The 7,860-nt window shown below is 34.0% G+C and overlaps 1 pseudogene; it reads right to left on the bottom strand.

The window, feature by feature from the left end:
* Positions 1–705: 705 nt before the first annotated feature.
* Positions 706–857, bottom strand: LOC116913019 (annotated as a pseudogene).
* Positions 858–7,860: the final 7,003 nt, after the last annotated feature.

Below are 7,860 nucleotides of genomic sequence, written 5' to 3'. Positions count from 1 at the left end.
TAGTTAGATGCAAGAACAAACACATGCTAGAAACAATAACTCAGTTTATAGGTCAGCATGAATAGCAACCATGACAAAAGTCAGGAAACACATTAAGATGAAGATGTGTTGTTCTGATTAAAAATAACCCTCCTAGAGGTATAGAGAGTGGCAATATTAAGAGGTGCAGCCTTGTTGGAGGAAATATATTACATCTTTGAGGTTTCAGATGTTTAAGCTAGACCCAATGCCACCCATCCTTTGGCTTGACAATTCAGATGTAAAACACTCAGCTCCCTCTGCAGCCACATGTCTGCCTATATGCTGCAATTTCCAGGGATAATGGACTAACGCTATGAACTATAAACCAGCCCCTCCTAAAGGTTTTGCTGTATAAGAGTTGTGGTCATAGTGTCTCTGCACAGCAGTAGAAACCCCAAATAAACAATCGAAAATTTAAGTATGTACACATAATACCTCTACTGGCATATATTTCATTTTCCAACATTTACACTTAAATCTACATCTAAAATTTATTTACTTCTAAGTTTATGAAGGAGAGCATTCTATAATTCTCTTGTAAATTATTTCCCTATTTTAGTCATTAAGATATTAAAAATCATGCCATTTCCAACTAGCTCATTAAAAGTTAGAGGAGAATTTTTACATGTTTTTTTAAATATTTAATGCAAATTTTAACATAATAATTAAGTGTCCTTTTAAATAGAGGGGAGAGCACAAACACAGCCTCCCACTACCAGTTATTATGTAGCGTAGCTTCCCACCTTGGGGGAAATCACAGGGGTCATCACATCATGCGTTCAATAGTAAGTCTCACCCTGGTGAAACCAGCTATTTGATTATCGCAAAGTAAGTTTCTTATTGAAAAATTTTTATACTAAACTGAATTATTTTTATCCTAATATTATTTTAATTTATAGCCATAAGTTATTTATAGTATTGGTTTAAAATACTTTTACTATGTTTAATATATGGGTACATTATTTTGTCATTCTCAAAATAAATAATTTCTATCTCAAAGAGACAATTTCTTCATTTTTAGCGTTGTTTTTATATATTCCAATCACAAGTTATAGCTATTTTAAAACTTCTTTTGAAAACAAAGTGAAACATATAATTTATATTTATGAATATATACACATATGGAGACATTCTAGAATTATATATTTGATGAGGGCTTTTTAAGAAGTTCAGTATCAAGATTTCTAAAAGTTTTATATAAATAAAATATAAGCTTAAGTGTTAAATTAAATACCTCCCATTTGAATGGGCAAAGATGGAGGGCACATGAGCAGATGAACAATCTATCGTTAAGAAAATGCACATTTGAACAGGCCTACACAACAGTTGGGATGCTTGTAAATTTTAAAATAAATCCATATCAGGTATCCACTAATGTGGAATATGGAATTTTATTCACAAATTCCAGAACATATTTTTGGACTTTTTGAGATGCCAGATGTAATTGTTCAATAGAATGTAATACTTTCTCACACAGAAAATATATCTCTACATAGAATTTCATATAAATCTCAATACTAATTTTAATTGGCAAGGATCAGAATCATTTACAATATTTATTAACAAACTCATAAAATGCATTTGCATATAGAATTCTCAACAATAAAATTGAATTACTAAAGCAACAAAAGTGGATTAATTTTCAACTCTTTATGATAAGGAAAAGAAGCCTGGAGTTAAAATGTTGCATAAAAGTCACATTTATTTTAAGTACAGGCTAATCTATTATAATAACTAAACTAAGCAGGAATTACTTTAGAGGGTATAGAGGAATTTTAATCGAGCAACATGGCTGCTTTGGTGACACATCACATCCAAAGACCATTTAGGTCTCTGTGATACCTCTGGAATGGCACATCTTCCATGTCTCTGAGTGGAATGCAGATATGACCTTGGTGTACATCTTTACTTTTGATGTAAAGTTTAGCTGCACACAATTTTTAGTAGTAGTGGAAAATGTAGAGAAATGTTAAGTCAGCAGCATGGCTGCTCTGGCAAAGGATCATATTTAAAGATCTTCTAGGTCTATATGATCTTGACAGAATGTATACCTGCCCTGGACTACAGTATTATCTGTCTAGAATACAGATACATCCTTAGTACACATTTTTAATCCCTAACAATGAAGATAAAGTTAGTCTGTAGAAGGAAGCAGCCATGTTTGAAAGTGACTTCAATTGAGGGGAAGAAAAATTGACCAGTCAAAGAAAGTTTTGACAGATTGAGTCAGAGATAGGATATGCCTAACTCTCAAGAGAACAGACAGGGAAGAGTAAGTAGTTAAACCTACCAGAGTTCAGAAAGAGCTAGAAAGAGTGAGTTTACTCGACAGTAAGCTGAATCTTTTGAATAAAAGTTACTGATGCAGGAAGGCAAAGGTGGAATATATGAGGGCCAGAAATGGGAGATTGCGGAGAAAGGAGGATGATTTCGGGAGTGACAGTGGTATTACGCATGGTCTCAGGAGATTAGTATGTACACATATCTATTTCAAGTTCTCTCAAGCTGTTCATTTAAATACACATAGGTTGATGAGTGTCAATTATACTCCAATAAAGCTGCAATCTTTCTGACGAAGAAAGCCTTAGGGAAGACATTGAAAAATTACCTTATTTTGTTATGAGCCCTTTAGCCAATTTAAGACAAGCTGTGGTTAATCCCAACCACAGCACGTTACAGGAGTTGACTGCCTGTGCTTCAACATTAACCTGGTGAAGCCCATTGCATGTGGGCGACCGTAGTGGCTGGTGTCTTTCAATAGTTTCCCATTTCACCAGAGTCTACTAGGGAAAGGGAACATTTAATATAAAGGATGTTTGTGCAATTCATCTCTCATTGTGGAAATCTACTGAACCATAAACAGACTGTATTTTACAAAAAAAGGTAACAGAAGAAGAATCGTTGTCTACAACAAGGAAAAAAACCCTGTTTTAATTTAAGTAGAATAGATTTTAAAACTTTTCTAACTTTACAGTTTGACTCCTTTGTGGTGGGCTATGGGCAGCAGCAAAACAGAACTGTGGTGAGCTCTTACAATTGAGCATCCAACGTGGAGCTACGTATCCATCAGAAACCACTGTCCTATCTCTCACAGTTTCCTCCATTGGTTCTGCCCTCCTGTCTTTCCTGTGGAATCTGGTAAACTTCTATCTTGTCATCAGGAATTCTAAGACTTTTCTGGGAAACATTATAGAACAAGGTAACTCCCAGCACACAATTTTTCTCCTCTCTCTCTCTCTCTCTCTCTCTCTCTCTCTCTCTCTCTCTCTCTCTCTCTCCTCCCTCTCTCTCTCTTTGTGTGTGTGTGTGTGTGTGTGTGTGTGTGTGTTTATAGGTCATGTGGAATATTCTCCTTTATCACTTTCAATTCCATTTTCTTGAGGTAGTGTTTTTGTCAGAACCTGGAACTTGCATTGATTTTTTGTGAGGCTGTTTTTCAGAAAACTACAGTGATCCTTGTCTGGCTATGTCTGTAACACTGGACTTCCCAGTGTATGCTTCAGTGCCAGGCTTTTTAAAATCACATGGAACCTTAACGCTTACTTAACAGTATTGGCGGGTAGGCCCTCTGGTGGATGTTATGAGGGATTCCCTGAGGTGCTTCCTCACCTCCTCCCTTACCTTTTCACCCTTACCTCCTTTTCTTCACAGTGATACAAAGAGGTTCTCATCAGGTACAGGCATCTTGTTGTTAAATATCTATGTTTACAAAAGAATAGGACAAAAAATTTCCATTAATTATAAATTACCAGATCTGTGATATTTTGTTATAAAAGCACAAAACAGGTGGGGGTAGTGTTTGATCAGCAAAACTGAATCCAATGTTTTGCCTGACAGTTTAGCGCACAAAATAAATGTTACATAAAATACGAGTAGGCAGCTACCATGCTGACTGCTCACAAGGTAACCACTGGCGCTTGTATGAGAAATGTGATCATACTCTGTTAACCAATTATTTTGCATTTTTAAAATTTTGAGACATGAGCTACTCCTCTAATTTCAAGAAAGAAAATACCACACCTCATTTCGATATGCCTCAATTTAAAAGTAAAAGTAAAGCATTAGAGAGTTATCCTTAGGAGAACTCCAGGCAGTAGACGAATATTGGGAGGAAGAGGCAACAAGAACACTGATAGGACTCCCAACCTGCAGAAGTTTACCCTAAAATTTCACTAACCGTACTAACACTGCTAAATAATATCAGTGGGTTGTATCTATAACCATAGATTTTTATTTATATACAATATCTTAGAAAGAATGAGGAGAGGGGGAGTAGTAATAGGGAAAGAGAAAGAATGAAGCAAATACAGTACTCATACATTACATTCTCAAAAAGAATTCATATTTTCTATTCAACTAGCATAATTTCGCACTTCAAAATATAGTTGAGGTCTTGTACTGAAGTATAAAGGCTTTCTAAAGGATTACACTTTACTCCTTCTTTTAACTTTCCCTGTGAATATGCAATCTGAACCATTATTGATACTTAACTAGGAGCTATATGTAAAAATTTCTCTGGAGATATACTATATAATGAATACGATATAAAGATCTAGGGAAACAGTGGTGTATTTCTTCCTCTTGCTATATGACCTCTAGTTCAGAATACTTTCTTTCTCTTCCTTATGTTTTTCCTTGATTAAGGTACTCCATGTGATCCATGTAGCTATGACACCTGTGATCTCAGGATTGGTTTCATAGGGTTGGGTTTGTGGGTTTGCACAGAAAAAAGAAAGGAAGTGAGATCAAGGTGTTTAATCACCTGGCTGGCCATCCATGAGAGTTTGGTACATTTTATTAAAACAAAAATCTCCAAGTACCTACTTTTAGTATGTGAAATATACTTTTGGAGGTATTGGAGTCCTTCTGTCTACAATCAGGGATTTTTTACTCTACTACACTTTTAGTTTTTCTATCTATTCATACCTTTGTAATTAATTTCGTTGTAAATAAACCCCTTCAAATTATTCTAATTTGAGTTTGCCATCTGTTTCTTGTTTGTATACTGATTGATACAAATTATACTGTAAGCTTACAAAAATTTACTTGCATATAAAAGCTTGTAGCAATAAATATGTATCCTTTTTTCCTTCAACACAATTAGCAGCATTCTCTGCATACCTTGCCCGTTTCAATGAATAAAACATCTCATATAATTTTCCATATTAATGTATTAAGATTTGCAAAGTTTAAAGAGAATTTAGCCTGATTGTCTATAAGGTATATTGAAGAAGTAAAAGGGACATATGATATGATATACAAATATTTTGAATCATAAAATTTATCCTACATGAATATGCTTTTTGAGATTAATAAAATTATAATATTTCTCTGTTCTCTTTCCTCCCCCAGACACTCCAATATATTCTTCCCACTTTGCTTCACACTCATGGCATCTTTTTTCTTTCATAAATTCTTACTGAATGCATATAGTCACACACACACACACACACACACACACACACATTAGATATAACTTGTTCAGTCCATGGTTCATATGATATTATATTAATATATGTTGTATGACTGCGTGATTCCCTTGACCATCTTAAAACTATATTCATATTTTTAAGTCAAAGAAGAATAGAGTTTCTCTGTATAGAGACTGTAACACAGCATAACTTTATATCTCTGTCTTCAGGCACCTTATTGTAACTATTCTAACTACAGAGGCACATTACAGTAGCAGGGCTGGACTAAAGATGTAACATTCATTTCATTAATATCTATAAACAAAACTTAGACCTTATAAACTTATTCAAGTGTTTTTAAAAGCTTAAGAAAAATTTAAAAAGAAATATACATATTGGTGTAAAAGGATTAAATCTTATCAGATTTCACAATATGCTTTGGTGTTTGGACATGGAAAATACAATACACTACTGCATGTTATTTGTTTATTCTAAATTTGCGGTAATATCATAGACATATTAATTACTTAATAGATGTATGTACCACAAAATCCTTCTTTGAAGGTCACTGTCAACCTACTCACATTCAAGTATTATGGAAATTACTGACATTAAGATAGAGAGACCATCTTTCAATGCATAAATAGATTCAGAGTTGCCTCTAGAACCCTTTAAAATTAAGAGAAAGGGGAGTCTAAGATAAAACAAACAAAATGCTTGTGTCTTGGTCCAGTTTGATCAATTAGTGAATATAGTAAGGTTTCTTATAGGAGCAGTAGAACTCAGAAGAGGTTATACTGCTTGAAAGTCCCTTGTCAGTAAGGGATAAATACCCTAGCAATGAATAAAAACATCAATCATTTACTTCATATATAACCTTTAAAGGAAAGTGTTATCATGGAAATTTCATGAAGACTCATGGGCATTGTGACATTCTTGATTCTTTTAAAAGACAGTATCTTTGGCTTTCTTCCCCAATTTCATTTTCTCTATGGTTTTACCAATTCTGAAGTCCACTGCTGTTTAATGGATGGATTGAAGTAATTCAGATCAGTATCCTCATGTCAAGTTCACCTGACACTCTTAATATCTACATCTCATGTTTCCCAGTTATCATGTAACCTATAAACCTTTCTTGATGCTAAGGAATGAAATTTAATGAGGGTTATTATTTCTCCCACCACAGGTACTGGAAACTCACAGAATAATGGTGAGACATTGACCTTGATACTTTTTGCTAACCTAGGTTCTTTTAGATCTTCCTAATATGTATTCATGTATAGATCATATTTTCTAAACCTCAACTCTCTGAAGTATAAAACAAAATGAATAGTAGCCATGTCATGAAGTCATTTTGAAAACAAAGTTCATGTGAGACACTTAGCATGATGAATTTTAATATCATCAATGATGAAAAGACAGGAAATCTATGCCAGTGTCTTGGCCTATTAGATTGGAAGACACAATATCAAGAAGGCTATCAATAAGGATTCTTCTAACTTCTCAATATGTAGAATATTTGAAGAATAGCAGGAGAGAGGAAGGAAAAACAATACTGTAATGACTATATATGAAAACGAGTTGCAACACAAACCTCCTTACCTTGTATGCTAGTTCTTTTAGTTTGGTTCCTGATGCTATGATAAACACCAAAACTAAAAACAACTTGTGGAAGAACAGTTATCTTGTCTAGGAGTCGAGGTAGAGTGTTCATAATGGTGGAAGAGACATGGCAACAGGCAGCCAGAAAAGGAAGCTGAGAGATCATATCTTCAACTGCAAACATGAAGTAGAGATAAACTGGAAGAATCATGATCATGAGCTAGTCATGCGGTCTCCCCTTTAAGGATACATCTCCTAAAAATTCCATAATGTATCTAAAGGAGTCTCCAAATTTGGGACCAAGTATTAAAAACGAGCCAATAGGGGATATTTCTCATTTAAATATTGATACTAAGTCATAAAATATTAAAAAATACATTTCCTTATTATGTAAAAATTTCAAGAATTGTATCAGATGAGACTCCCAAGGTCAGTTCTATTCATTATATTACCAGGTTAAGTTATATTAAATATATATTGAAAAATATAAAGTGAAATTTTATAATATATACCAAAGTCAAATAATTTAGCATAAATTCTATAGACCTTTAGTGCTGCTTTCTAAAACAGCATAACTTGCTTTTATCATGGAAATCTATTAGATCACAGTTGAATGATTAACACATGGGCAGGTTGTCTTTTCCATAGGGCGTCAATGGGGATTCTAGCTCTTTCCTCACTTCTGCCTCTTACTGAATCCAGGTTCAGTAAGAGTTAACAACCAAGAAGTAACTATTAATGATGATGTGGCAATATTTGTCATGTAAATGATACAACTGTGAAGAAGAGAACATGTGAAAAACTAGTATGAGTATTCCTAGGTGGA

Source organism: Rattus rattus, chromosome 11 (assembly GCF_011064425.1).
Source record: "Rattus rattus isolate New Zealand chromosome 11, Rrattus_CSIRO_v1, whole genome shotgun sequence".
NCBI lineage: Eukaryota > Metazoa > Chordata > Mammalia > Rodentia > Muridae > Rattus > Rattus rattus.
This window is presented reverse-complemented; position numbering and strand designations above follow the sequence as displayed.